This window comes from Scyliorhinus canicula, chromosome 3 (assembly GCF_902713615.1).
Source record: "Scyliorhinus canicula chromosome 3, sScyCan1.1, whole genome shotgun sequence".
Lineage (NCBI taxonomy): Eukaryota > Metazoa > Chordata > Chondrichthyes > Carcharhiniformes > Scyliorhinidae > Scyliorhinus > Scyliorhinus canicula.
Window position 1 is genome coordinate 255,514,928 of NC_052148.1, and position 13,327 is coordinate 255,528,254.

Consider the following 13,327-nt stretch of genomic DNA (forward strand, 5'->3'; position numbering starts at 1 on the left):
GGAGCATCCCTGTCTCGTCCCCCGGTGCAGTACAAAATAGTCCGATGTTGTCCTATTCATCCGTACACTTGCCACAGGAGCCTGATACAGCAACCTGACCCAGTCAATAAAGCCCCACCCAAATCTGAACTGTCGCAGTATCTCCCACAGATAGTCCCATTCTATCAGATCAAAAGCCTTTTCTGCATCCATTGCGTACACTACCTCCACCTCTCTACATTCCGGGGGCATCATGATCTCATTTAACAGCCTTCTTACCTTGGCCACCAACTGCCTACCCTTAACAAACACCGTCTGGTCCTCCCCAATAACGCCTGGAACACAATCCTCAATCCTGGAGGACAAAGGTTTGGTCAGCAGTTTGGCGTCCACATTCAGCAGGGATATCAGTCTGTAGGATCAACAGCTCCAGGTTCTTGTCCCGCTTCAGAATCAGCGAAATCATGGCCTGTGACATCGCCGGGGGCAGCACCCCTCTCTCCCTTGCCTCATTAACATCCTCATCGACACCGGCCCCAATATCCCAGAGAACGTTTTATAAAACTCCACTGGGTACATGTCCGGCCCCGGGGCTTTACCCGCCTGCATGGCCTTCAGACCCTCCACTATCTCTTCCAACCCGATCGGGGCACACAGCCCTTCTACCAGCTCCCCGTCCACCTTTGGGAAATTCAGCCCCCTCAAGAAGTGCCTCATTCCCTCCGGCCCTGTAGAGGGTTCCGGCCTATACAGCCTACTGTAAAAATCCCTAAACGCCTTATTCACCCCTGCTGAACCTCCAACCAGGTTCCCGTCTCTGTCATTTACTTTCCCTTTCTCTCTGGCTGCCTCCCTCTTTCTAAGCTGCTGTGCAAGCTTTCTGCTGGCCTTCTCTCCATACTCATAGATTGCCCCCCTCGCCTTTCTCAGCTGCTCCACCGCCCTCCCTGTGGTCAGCAAGCTAAACTCCGCCTGAAACCTCCACCGTTCCCTTAATAGCCCTGCCTCTGGGGTCTCCGCATGCCTCCTATCGATCTGTAGTATCTCCTTTACCAGTCGGTCCGTCTCCGCCCTGTCCACCTTCTCCCTATGGGCCCGTTTTGAGATCAACTCCCCTCTGACCACCGCCTTCAGTGCTTCCCAGACCACCGCTGCTGACATTTCCCCCGTGTCGTTGACCTGCAGGAAGTTCTGAATACATTTCCTCAGCCGCTCGCACACCCCTTCGTCAGCCAAAAGTCCCACATCTAACCTCCAATGCAGGCGCTGGTTACTGTCTTTACTAACCTGCAGTTCAACCCAGTGGAGAGCATGGTCTGAGATTGTGATTGCCGAGTACCCTGTGTCCACCACCCCTGCCAGTAAGGCCCTGCTGAAAATGAAGAAATCGACCCGGAAGTACACTTTATGCACGTGTGAGCAGAAGGAGAGCTCCTTCACCCTCGGCTGCCCAAATCTCCATGGATCTCCCCCCCCCCCTTCCGTGAGTTAGCCCGCCCAGCTAGCTTGGTGGTCCCCATCCCTGGTGCCGGATAGTCTCCCACCTATTGTTCCTTCCCCACCCTCCCCCCGCTCATACAAACAAACTCCAACAGCAAACAATTCCGACACAATTGCCCAACAGAAAAACACCAAAATCTAAACAAGCACACCTCCATCCCCCAACAGTGCAAATGAAAACCTAAACTCACTCAGCTCTGCCACTGGTCCCAAATCAATAAAGAAGGCATCACAAACAGCTTCCACAAAACTAAAAACGAGAAACTTTTTTTAAAGAACAGAGAAACAAAAAGAAAAAAAAACATGCACGTTGCACCAAAGTTCAAATGTTCTCTGTCCACCACCCGTCCTTTCCTTTTCACGAAGGCCAGCGCGTCCTCAGGCGACTCAAAATAAAAGTGCTGTTCCTTGTACGTGACCCAGAGACGGGCCGGATACAACAGTCTGAACTTCACCTTTTTCTTAAAAAGGATCGACCTAATCTGGTTGAAGCCTGCTCTTCTCCTGTCCACCCCAGCACTCAGGTCTTGGTAGACCCGCAGGATACTATTGTCCCACTTACAGCTCCGTGTCTGCTTGGCCCACTGTAGAATGCGCTCCTTATCCGAGTACCTGTGGAATCTCACCACCATTGCCCTCGGGGGGTCTCCCGTTCGCAGCTTCCTCGCGAGTGCTCTGTGAGCCCTGTCCACTCTAAGGGTCGGCAGAATGCCCCATCCCCCAGCAGCTTCTCAAACATATCTGCGATGTATGGCCCAGCGTCCGCTCCTTCGGAACCCTCCGGGAACCCAACAATTCTTATGTTCTGCCTGCGGGACCCATTCTCTAGGTCCTCCACCTTCTCCAGGAGCTTCTTCTGCTGGTCTCTCAGCATCCCCACCTCCAACTCCACCGCAGTTTGATGTTCCTCTTGCTCAGCCAGGGCCTTCTCCACCTTCTGGATCACCCCATCTTGGGCTCCAATCTAAGCTCCAGCCGCTCAATCGACTCTTTTATCGGGTCCAATAGTCCTGTTTCTGCTTAGCAAAGCCTTCCTGAATAACTTGCATCAGCTGCTCCGTTGACCACTGGGTCGACAAACCAGAGGTCCGGTCCTCCGCCATGCTGTCTCCTGCTGCAGCTTCAGCCCAAGCCTTCTCTGTCTTTCTGTTTCTGCCCTCACGAGCACTTCTAGTCCTCCTCCCCAGGCACCGATGTGGGAATTCAGTAACAATCGCCTCTGTCGACAGTTTTACAGTTCGGGTCCGGTAGAAAATCGGGGGAAAAGGTCCAAACGTCCGACCCGAGCGGGAGCCACCAAATGTGCGACTGACTCCTTCATAGCCACCACCGTAAGTACCGTGGGTGAGTAATTTGATAAGGTGTGGAATGACGTAGCTGAGGGTCGTAGAAGAATTGGCGGCTGCTGAGCAGAAGCCTCCAATCAACCTGCAGTCTGTTAACTTCATCAAAACGTGCAACAGAAGCCACATTACTGCACCTCAGATAAAGTTATGGTGGCAGAAATTCGGAAGAAATTGGTAAGAGGATTTATAACAATTGCCTTTGAGACCAGGGGTGGAATTCTCCCACCCCCCGGGCAATGGGCCGAAGACCCGCCCCTGACAGGCCTCTCCCGCCGGCGTGGTTTAAACCACCTCTGGTACCGGCGGGATTGGCGGCATGGGCAGGCTCCGGGGTCCTGGGGGGTGGCGCGGGGCGATCTGACCCCGGGGGGTGCCCCCACGGTGGCCTGGCCCGCGATCGGGGCCCACCGATCGGCGGGCAGGCCTGCGCCGTGGGTGCACTCTTTTTCTTCCGTCTCCGCCATGGCCTTCACCATGGCGGAGGCGGAAGAGACCCCCCCCCTCCCCTGTGCATGCGCCGGTATGACGCCAGCAGCTGCTGACGCTCCGGCGCATGCGCAGACTTACGTCGGCCGGCGAAGTCCTTTCAGCCCCGGCTGGCGTGGCGCCAAAGGCCGTTCATGCCAGCCGGCGAAGTGGAAACCACTCCTGCGCCGGCCTAGTCCCTCAATGTGAGGGCTTCGCCCTCAAAGGTGCGGAACACCTTTGGGGCTACCCGACGCCGGAGTGGTTCACGCCACTTCGACATGCCAGGACCCCCCGCCCCGCTGGGTAGGAGAGAATGCCAGCCCGGATCTATAAGAACTGTTGGATGTAATAATAATTTTCCTGCAGCCAAACCAGATACTGGTTTAAGATGTGGATGTGTAGATTTGACGCCCTCCATTACAAAACTCTTGCTTTGCTTTTTGTAAATTAGATATTACTTCATCAAAAATTGCTTAAGCAAATAATTGTCATGGAGTGTTTGTGTTATATTCATGTTACTGCTTGCCTTTAAAACTATTCGGATGCATATTAAACTGAAGGGACTACGAACATAAAAATATCACAATTTAAGATTAACATTTCACTGCATCAGTGGTAAAAACCTATGTAATCATTGAACTGAGTGATACCATTGCCATGGCTGAATCAGAAGGTGTGGATCTCCCATCTTCCACAATATATCGATCAATCCATGAAAATCTCTTGACATAGAAATGAAATGAAAATCGCTTATTGTCACGAGTAGGCTTCAATGAAGTTACTGTGAAAAGCGCCTAGTCGCCACATTCCGGCATCTGTTCGGGGAGGCTGTTACGGGAATCGAACCGTGCTGCTGGCCTGTCTTGGTCTGCTTTCAAAGCCAGCGATTTAGCCCAGTGTGCTAAACATAGGAGATGATAACCACCTTATTGATGGTACAAAGATGTTTACTGCTAAGAGGGTGTGTTAATCACACTGCAAATCCTTCCACTTCTTTGTACAATTTTCTGACGCACCTATATGAAGTTAGCAACATGCTGCAACTTACACTACAATCAGTAAAGCAATAGAACAATGATTATATTACACAGGATGAAATCTTATTTATTTTAATTCAAACAGCTTAACTGGCACCATACACCAAAACTAGGAGCTGTGGTTGTACCAGTATTGTCCACAGCATTCTACACTTGACATTTCGAGCATCTTGTGCAACCACCTCCCTCCCCACTTAGCTCCACCATTGATTTCAAACATTTCAGGCTCCTCAGCCTTCCTCTCTGGAGCTTCATTCCCCAAGCCTCTCTCCGGTCAATAGGATCCAAGCCAGTTGGTGAAGCCAAAACCAAGCCATGGAACTTTTCTTTAGTGTGCAAATTTATTGACTTGTTACATCTCACAGCTCTCTCCCACCCTATCCAGTGTCCCAGCTATCCCCTATTTAGATGTGTTCAAACTAACACTCATCGCATGTTTCTCTTAACCTTAACAGTGTAATTGACATGACATTAACAGACCTTTAACAAAGTAATTGACAAGATAGTAACATCGGCCTTCTTTTTTTTCTTCACCTTTCAGAACCTTTCAAACAAGCCATCTTTTGGCTAACTCTTCTTTCGCCACTTAGTGTTAACGGTGTTATTTATTTGATCTCTATTGTTTGAAGTACTTGGGACATTTCCAGTGTTAAAGGCCCTGTATATAAATTATTTGAGAAATTGCAATTCTGTCCATTCTCAGTGCAGCCAGTAAATTAGGAATATGAATTGTTAAAGGTAAAGGCCACAGGAGAGTGTTTTTTATCCAATGACTTAAATGAGTAATCTTACATCAATAGGAAATGAGGAATGCTTGGGAATTGGTTAGTAGAAGCAGCAGAATGTGAAACTTGTAATACAAGCAAAGAGCAATATTGCACAGGAACAGGCCCTTCAGCCTTCTAAGCCTACGCCTACCATGGTACCTGCCTGAACTAAAACTACCTGCACTTACGGAGTCCGTATACTTCCATTCCTACCCTATTTAGGGCAGCACGGTGGTGCAGTGGATAGCACAGTTGCTTCGCAGCTCCGGGGTCCCAGGTTTGATTCCTTGCTGGGTCACTGTCTGTGTGGAGTCTGCATGTTCTCCCTGTGTCTGCGTAGGTTTCCTCCGGGTGCTCCGGTTTCCTCCCACAGTCCAAAGATGTGCGGGTTAGGTGGATTGGCCATGCTAAATTGCCCTTAGTGTCCATAAAGGTTAAGTCAGGGTGACGGGAATCGAGTAGATACGTGGGCTTGAGTAGGGTGCTCTTTGTAAGGGCCGGTGCAGACTCGATTGGCCTTGGGGCCTCCTTCTGCACTGTAAATTCTATGATCTATGATCTATTCGTATATTTGCCTAGATGTCCCTTAAATGCCGCTATCGTATCTGCTCCCATCACCTCCCCAGGCAGCGTGTTACATATATTTACCACCCTCTGTGTAAAAACAATTGCATCGCACATCTGTTCTAAATTTTTCCCCACGCTCTTTAAACCTATGTCCCCGAGTACTTGACTCTCCTACCCGAGGAAAGAACATCTGACTATCCACTTTGTCCATGCCACTCATAATCTTGTAGACCTCTATCAGGTCGCCTCTCAATGCCTGTGATATAAATCCTGGGGAAAGAACTTAAGTTTAGACAAAAGGTCAAATGAAGGACTGACATGAGGAAATGGTTAAGCACCACCACCCACGCCCCCCCTCCCAAACCTAGAAATGAGCATCAGATTCTTGATTCTTTCTGTGACAACCATTTGGATACCATAGGGCTGAATTTTCCTACCTTAAATTTTTTTCTGGCCACTTCCATGTCACGGGTGTGACCGTCTTCCAGGAGGCATCCAATTAAGAGGGTGCCTCCAGCATCACCACCTGATCAGGGACGGCGGGCAAATTGGGGGTGGCGGGGTGGGGAGGAGGGTGAATCAGCATGTGCGATTGTAAGGGCAAGTGGCAGCCTTCACAGCGGGTGCCATGAGAATGCTGTAGAGGTCAATGGGATGGCAGAGGGTGGGATGAAATGGAGACGTGAAACAGCTGGAGGAAGCTAGCAGCCGCTTCTTCACCACTGCTACATTGTTATAGTGTTCATACAAGAGGTTAAGAACTAATTGTAATTATACGAATATATATCTCGGGGTGCCCCATTCACTGTCAGACTGCAGTCATGTGCCGAGGAGCAATGTGGCGGCCCACCGGTTGCCAGCAAAAATGCACTTGATGAAGCTCCGTCATTTGGAGCCTAACGTCTGATTATTTTTAACGGAAGACAGACCATGGTGGTAATGGGCACCTGTGGGTAAAAAGCCAAATATTTGAAACAAACTAAGTGCTGGATTACATTGTTAAAAAATCAACCCAAATTAGTACCAGAAAGGGAGAGAGAAAAAAACCTGAGTAAATTATGAGAAAACAAAATGGCTGCCCTACAATAAACACACGGCTCCAACCCAGGATAAATTAAGAGGCTGCTGGTCTCGTAGAGGCATGTGAGAAGTTTAAGCAACAGTGCAAGTTGACACTGAGGAGTATACTAAAAGACACTGTTGAAGATAAAAGGGTCAGCTATGTCCTTTTGCGGGCAGGAGAGACAGGATTACATTTGTTTAACAGCTGCATGAAGGTGACAGCAGGAACCCAGACAAAAGTTTCAAAAAAATTCACCACACATCTCCAGCCAAAGTCAAATCATCCAATCTACCAACATTGATTTGAAGACCTCAGGAAGGAATCAGGTGAGCCTGTGGACAATTTCACAACAAGATTGAAAGATTTGTAGACAGATGGAGGATGTCCATGTGTTACGCTTTTTACAATTAAACAAAAGCCTGGCGGACTGCCATTCCATGGCTAATTTTCCATGGCAATGCCTTGACCAATCACTATGGATCTACCTTGTTTGAATTTGAAACAAGAGCTTGACAGTTAACTGTTCTCTGCTGCACTCTCCAGGGCACTGCCTCTACCAATCAGAGTGCACTTGCCAACCAATTAGCAATCTCTTTGCATGAAGTATAAATTATTGTTCTCTTTACTTTTGGTTTATCTCACATAGCTGTTCTAATGAGTGCAAGAGGAATAACTTGGATAGAAAGTTTCTTTTATCAACAATACTTAAATTCTATTGTGGTGAGTGAGAAACCGAAAGGAAGGCTAAGAATTTGCCTTGGTTCCAAAGATTTTACATAGGCAATAAAGAGGGATCATTATCCTATTCCAACACTGGAAAAGACCACATCAGCATTGGCAGGGGCATAGGTTTTCTGCAAGCTTGATGCCAGGAATGGCTACTGGAATGTGAAGCTTGATTAGGAATCTTTGCTGTTGACAACATTCAACACAACCTTTGACCTGCACAAATTCCTGTGTCTACCTTTTGGCCTTAAAGTGAGCCAGGATGTGTTCCAGTAGAAAGTGAATGAGACATAACGAGAGTTTAAAGAGACAGTCAGCATTGCTGATGATATCCAGTTCTATAAAGTAGATGAATAAGATCATGACCATCATCGACATGAAGCCATGGAGAGAAACAGAAAAGCTGGGATCATGCTAAAGGCAGATGAATCCATTGTGAAGGTGACAGAATGCCGGTTCTTCGCAATAGTGTACACACTTGACGGAATCAAGTGGGTTCTGGAAATGTCACAACAATCTCTGCAATGGAAGGCTCAGGGGACAAGAAGGAGTTGATAAGTTCCCTTGGCTTGATCCAATGGATGAATTCTTTCATACGTCACATGCCAGAACATGCAACCAACCATCACGAACCAATGAGAGAAGATGAGTACCAGTGGTCAGAGTCACATGAGAAGAGTTTCAATAAACTCAAATAGGTCGTATGCAACGAGGCAAGTCTGTCATATTACAACAGAATGAAACATGCACTTTTCCAATGGATGCTTCAACCAAGGGACTGGGAGCAGCCCTTGAACAAGAGGGAAAGCCAATAGAATATGGATCCAAAATTCTAACCTCAGCTGAGACCAGATTTGCTAACATAGAAAGGAAGCTTATGGATGTGAGAAATATCATACATATCTCAATGGGAGAAAGTTCATAGTGGACAGTGAACCTTGAAAAATCTGTGTAAGGGCAGCACGGTGGTGCAGTGGTTAGCACTGTGGCCTCATGGTGCCGAGGTCCCAGGTTCGATCCCGGCTTTAGGTCACTGTCCGTGTGGAGTTTGCACATTCTCCCCATGTTAGCTTGGGTTAAATTGCTCCTTAATTGGAAAATCTGAATTGGGTAGTCTAAATTTGAAAAAGAAATCTGTGTAAAGCAACAGCTAGACTGCAGAGGCTTCAACGCCACAATTTCACTCTGTAATACGTCACCACAAGAGCAACATCCAATGAAAGATTTAGTTTAAGGATCCATCACCAAAACTCATCAAAATAGTGACAAGAGTAGCAAAGACGAAGATTTACAGATGCTCTCTTAGTAAGCGCCCTGGGGATGGCTCGATAAGATTCAGCAAACACAGCCCGTAATACAGCAATATTTATCGATCAGAGATGACATCTTACTGGCAGATACTGTTCTGCCGGATCTAGAATAATTATACCCAAAACGATGCAGAAATAACTTCTCCACAAGACACGTGAATGCCACATGGGAACGGAGACGTTTAAACTCAGAGTCAGATCAGATGTGTACAGAATAGGTATCAACAAAGACATTGAAAATATGGGGTGAGATTCACCGTTGTCTGACGCCGATATTGTAATCGGCGATCAGGCGGAGATTCACTTTTTACACCAAAATCAGGGGCGGAGCCTGTTTTTGGGTGCTCCGCCCCTTCCAAACAGCATCGTCGGGGAATACGCCGCTCGCCGTTGGGACAGCCTCAGGGCGACATCTGAAGGCCTTCCCCCAATGCTCCGCCCCCGATGGGCCGAGTTCACAGCGGAGTTCAAAGTGCTCTGAGTCTTTGTCAACCTCGCATGGTGGTTGCGGACTGTGACCAGCGCCGCCACAAGTCGGGGGGGGGGGTGGGGTGGGGAGCCATGCCGTTGGCCGTGGGTCTTCGGCGAGTGCTGGGGCGGCTGTTGAGGGATGGCGAGGGGGGTCCAGGGGAGCACTAGCTGGCAGGTTGGGTCCGGACATGGCAGATGCCATGTTGTACGGCGTGACTGCTACAGAGTCGTCGCCCTGCGCATGCGCGGCCACGGACCCGGCCATTCTCTGGCCGTTTTTGGCGCCAGAGCCGGGATTGTTACCCGGCGCCGCTGCTAGCCCCTCACCGGTCCTGGAATCGGTGAGGGTTTGGTGCCGATTTTGGCATGGTAAATGCCACCTTTCCCACGCCGGCGTCAGCACTTAGCCGCAAAATTGGAGAATCCAGGCCATGGTGTCCACATGTAATGTATGGCAGAAGTACAGAAACCCACAGCAAAAAGAGGAGGAAATATCTACTGAAGTAAAACCTAAACTATGTTATACTGTTGGAGCTGACTTATTCACACACAATTAAGGATGATATGCCGGATATTCCGGATGATATTCAGGATCAGTTGCGCACTGCTAATCAAAGTTCCCTATAATTCGAGAATGAAAGATCTGAGAGCTACAACAATCAGCTCAGCTCGATGAGTCTTTTTCATTGAGCAAGGGATTTCTCAAAATGTAACATTCCTCCAACAGTCCAAAGATGTGCAGGTTAGGTGGATTGGGCATGATCAATACGTGGGTTACAGGGATAGGGTGGGGGAGTAGGCCTAGATATGGTGCTCTTTCAGAGGGCCAGTGCAGACTCGATGGGCTGAATGGCCTCCTTCTGAACTGCAGAGATTCTATGAATTTATCTTCAGAGAATTTTAAGGAATTCACTGAACAGTATAGGTTCAAAATCATCACATCATCACCACAAGACCCACAAGGACATGAGTTTACAGAAAGACATGTCCAGATGGTCAAGAGAACCTTCACAAAATGCCGAGAGATGGAGAAAGACCCAAACCTTGGAGAGCCACCAGAAATAGACCAAAAGACTAGAAGACATGGGAGCAGAATTAGGCCACTCGGCCCATCGAGTCTGTTCTGCCATTCGATCATGGCTGATATTTTTCTCGTCCCCATTCTCCTGCTTTCTCTCCCACAATTATTTCTTGTGAAAATCAGACGCCATAACAATCACTGCGACATCATTCTCTGGGAGATAATCATTGAATGGTAAGCCCGTGCCTGTGGACCATGCCAGATTTGCCAATTTAGCGAACAGATTGTACATTATTTTCGTGGTGCTCCGACCTCCAAACCCCCCCCCCCCCCCCCCCACTGTTCACTTGGTTCCTGTGGACTGATGAGCAACAGACACTGCAGGGTTACTGTACACCGCCGGTAAAATTCCATTAACCCTCGGTAAATGGCTGCTAATTGCTTCATTAACAGCATTAATTGGCTTTCCGCCACCACTGGGCGGATTGCCAGCAGTGCTCAGAAACATCGCTTCCTCCCAACACTTATTTTTTTTTCTAATTTTCCTCACCCTAGCTCCAAGAACCTGGTAAACACCCGCCATGTTTCTGATTCACTAGTTGCAGTTAAAGATGAGCCTGTTAATGTTCTGCATTTAATCTTTTTTAGTGATCATTTGATATTGTTCATTGGGCATAGCCCATGCTAACCTTAATAGGTGCAATTCCCTGCACTAACGAACACTGATGAGTGACTCAATCTGCTTGGTACAGTACCACGGAACTGGACACAGACTCACTGTGGTTAATTTTAATTAGCTTTCCATTGCAACGAAAGCATCTGTACTCAATCATTGCACTTGTGAAAATCAGATGTACTTAAATAATCAGTATATGGTGCAAAACACCAAATATTCTCATATTTCTTCAAATCCATAGGAACGTGGAGACTAAATAACAATGCTTTGTTTTACAGGCTTAGATTTTGTTATTTTTTAAAAATGCTGTAACCCTGACTACCCTCACAGCTAAACCACAGTTTATTGGTATGTTTGATTGTAATAGAAGGCAGGCCCAGCAGTTTTAGGTTTTAGTGCGTTAAATGCCCTTTTCTCATTCCAGGTTTTTCTTAACACTTGGCTATTGCTTTCATTATGTGTTTTATATTAACTCAATTCCAGAAAAATGGAACAAATTGTCGTTAAAAGGGCACTGCTCTCAGAAAAGAGTGTCTTCCAGACCTTTTGAAACTTCTCTCCCAATGTATTGAGAACAAACTCTTATAGCCGAACAATTGGTTGCCATGAAACGTATCATAGTATACGCATCACGGTGAAAAAGAAAATATGTTAAAATTAAAGGCAGGATCTGGCATTTATATCGCACCTTCTGGATTTCCCAAAATGCTGTATAGTCAATGAAGTCGTCATTGTCTTAATGTGGGAAATATAGCAGCCAAGGCCCCATAAACAGAACTGTGATAATCACCAGATAATCTGATTTTAAGGATGTTGCTTGAGGATTAAGTATGGAGCAGGATTCAGTCCATCTGATGCATTGAACTGATTTGTTCCACTATGTAATCAACTGCATAGAATCCATAGAATCCGTACAGTGCAAAAGGAGGCCATTCGGCCCATCAAGTCTGCACCGGCCCTTGGAGAGAGCAACCCACTTAAACCCACAGCTCCACCCCATCCCCGTAACCCAGTACTCCCATCTAAACTGTTGGACACTAAGGGGCAATTTTGCATGGCCAATCCACCTAACCTGCACATCTTTGGACTGTGGGGGGAAACCGGAGCACCCGGAGGCAACCCACGCAGACACGGGTTAAAGTCATCGTTATTTTATCCTTCTATTTTCTCTTTCCTTCTCTACAGAGTTCAAGTTGACAGACTGGGAAGGTATGCATGTTCCAATGATTCCAAGAGCCAAGCTGGAGCACAACTCCAAGTGCAGATAGATAGGAACTAGATGAAAGGCATTCCCTCTTGGGGATTATGAATCATTCTAAAGACCTGCTCACCTATAGATGTCTTTTGTTCGGCAGACAACCCAGAGCAGGACTAGAATGTTACACATGAGCAAATATAGACATCAACAGTGGAAAAACACAATTTGGTAAGAGAATATTCTGGAGTCAGATATCTTGTTCTGGACTGCAAACAGTCGGAGAAATAAACCATCAGTCACAGGTGACTCTTCACTGAATATTTATACTACTTTCTGCAATAGAATGACAATTATTATATCCAATACTTCCACCGGGCTGGCAGAAATACAACTTTTCCAGTCTAAAATTTCCCCCCCCCCCCCCACTAAAGGGCAGGGGGACAGAACTCAACTTATTTGCCTTTTTTGCCCAGCCATGGACTGTATAACCCCCAGCTCCCCATTCATCCTGACAAATCTTTGAGAACTTCATGTTTCTCCAGTTCTGGGGTGGGATTCTCCCGTACCCGGCGGGGGGTCCAGGCAGGATGGAGTGGCGTGAACCACTCCAGCGTCAGACCGCCCCAAAGGTGCGGACATCTCTGCACCTTTAGGGGCCAAGCCCTAACCTTGAGGGGCTAGGCCCGCGCCGGAATGGTTGGCGCCCCGCCAGCCGGCGGGAAAGGCCTTTAGCGCCACGGCAGCCGCTGCCGAAGGGACTTCGCCGGCCGGCGGAAGTCCACGCATGCGCCGGTGCGTCAGCGGCTGCTGACGTCATCCCCATGCATGCGCAGGGGTGCGGGTCACTTCCGCCTCCGCCATCGTAAAGACTATGGCGAACGCAGAAGGAAAAGAGTGCCCCCACGGCACAGACCCACCCACCGATCAGATGGCCCCGATCGCGGGCCAGGCCACCGTGGGGGCATCTCCCCGAGGCCGGATCGCCCCGCACCCCCCCCCCCCCCCCAGGAGCCGCCGCCTGCGCCGCCTGGTCCCGCCTGTCAGGTAGGTGCTTTGATTCACGCCGGCAGGACCGGCAGGACCGGCAGGACAGCGGTGGGACTTCGGCCCATCGCGGGCCGGAGAATCGGCGGGAGGGATGCGGCCGACAGGCGCGGCGCAATTCCCGCCCCCGCCAAATCTCTGGTGCCGGAAACTT

General features: G+C 48.4%; 1 long non-coding RNA gene across 1 annotated transcript in view; it reads left to right on the forward strand.

Annotated features, from left to right (window-relative positions):
• Nucleotides 1–12,533, forward strand: part of LOC119963459 — a 39,156-nt gene extending 26,623 nt beyond the window's left edge. Inside the window, exon 3 of the long non-coding RNA XR_005460110.1 lies at nt 12,117–12,533. This is a non-coding gene — a long non-coding RNA (uncharacterized LOC119963459). The remainder of the gene's footprint in view (nt 1–12,116) is intronic.
• The last annotated feature ends 794 nt before the right edge of the window (nt 12,534–13,327 follow it).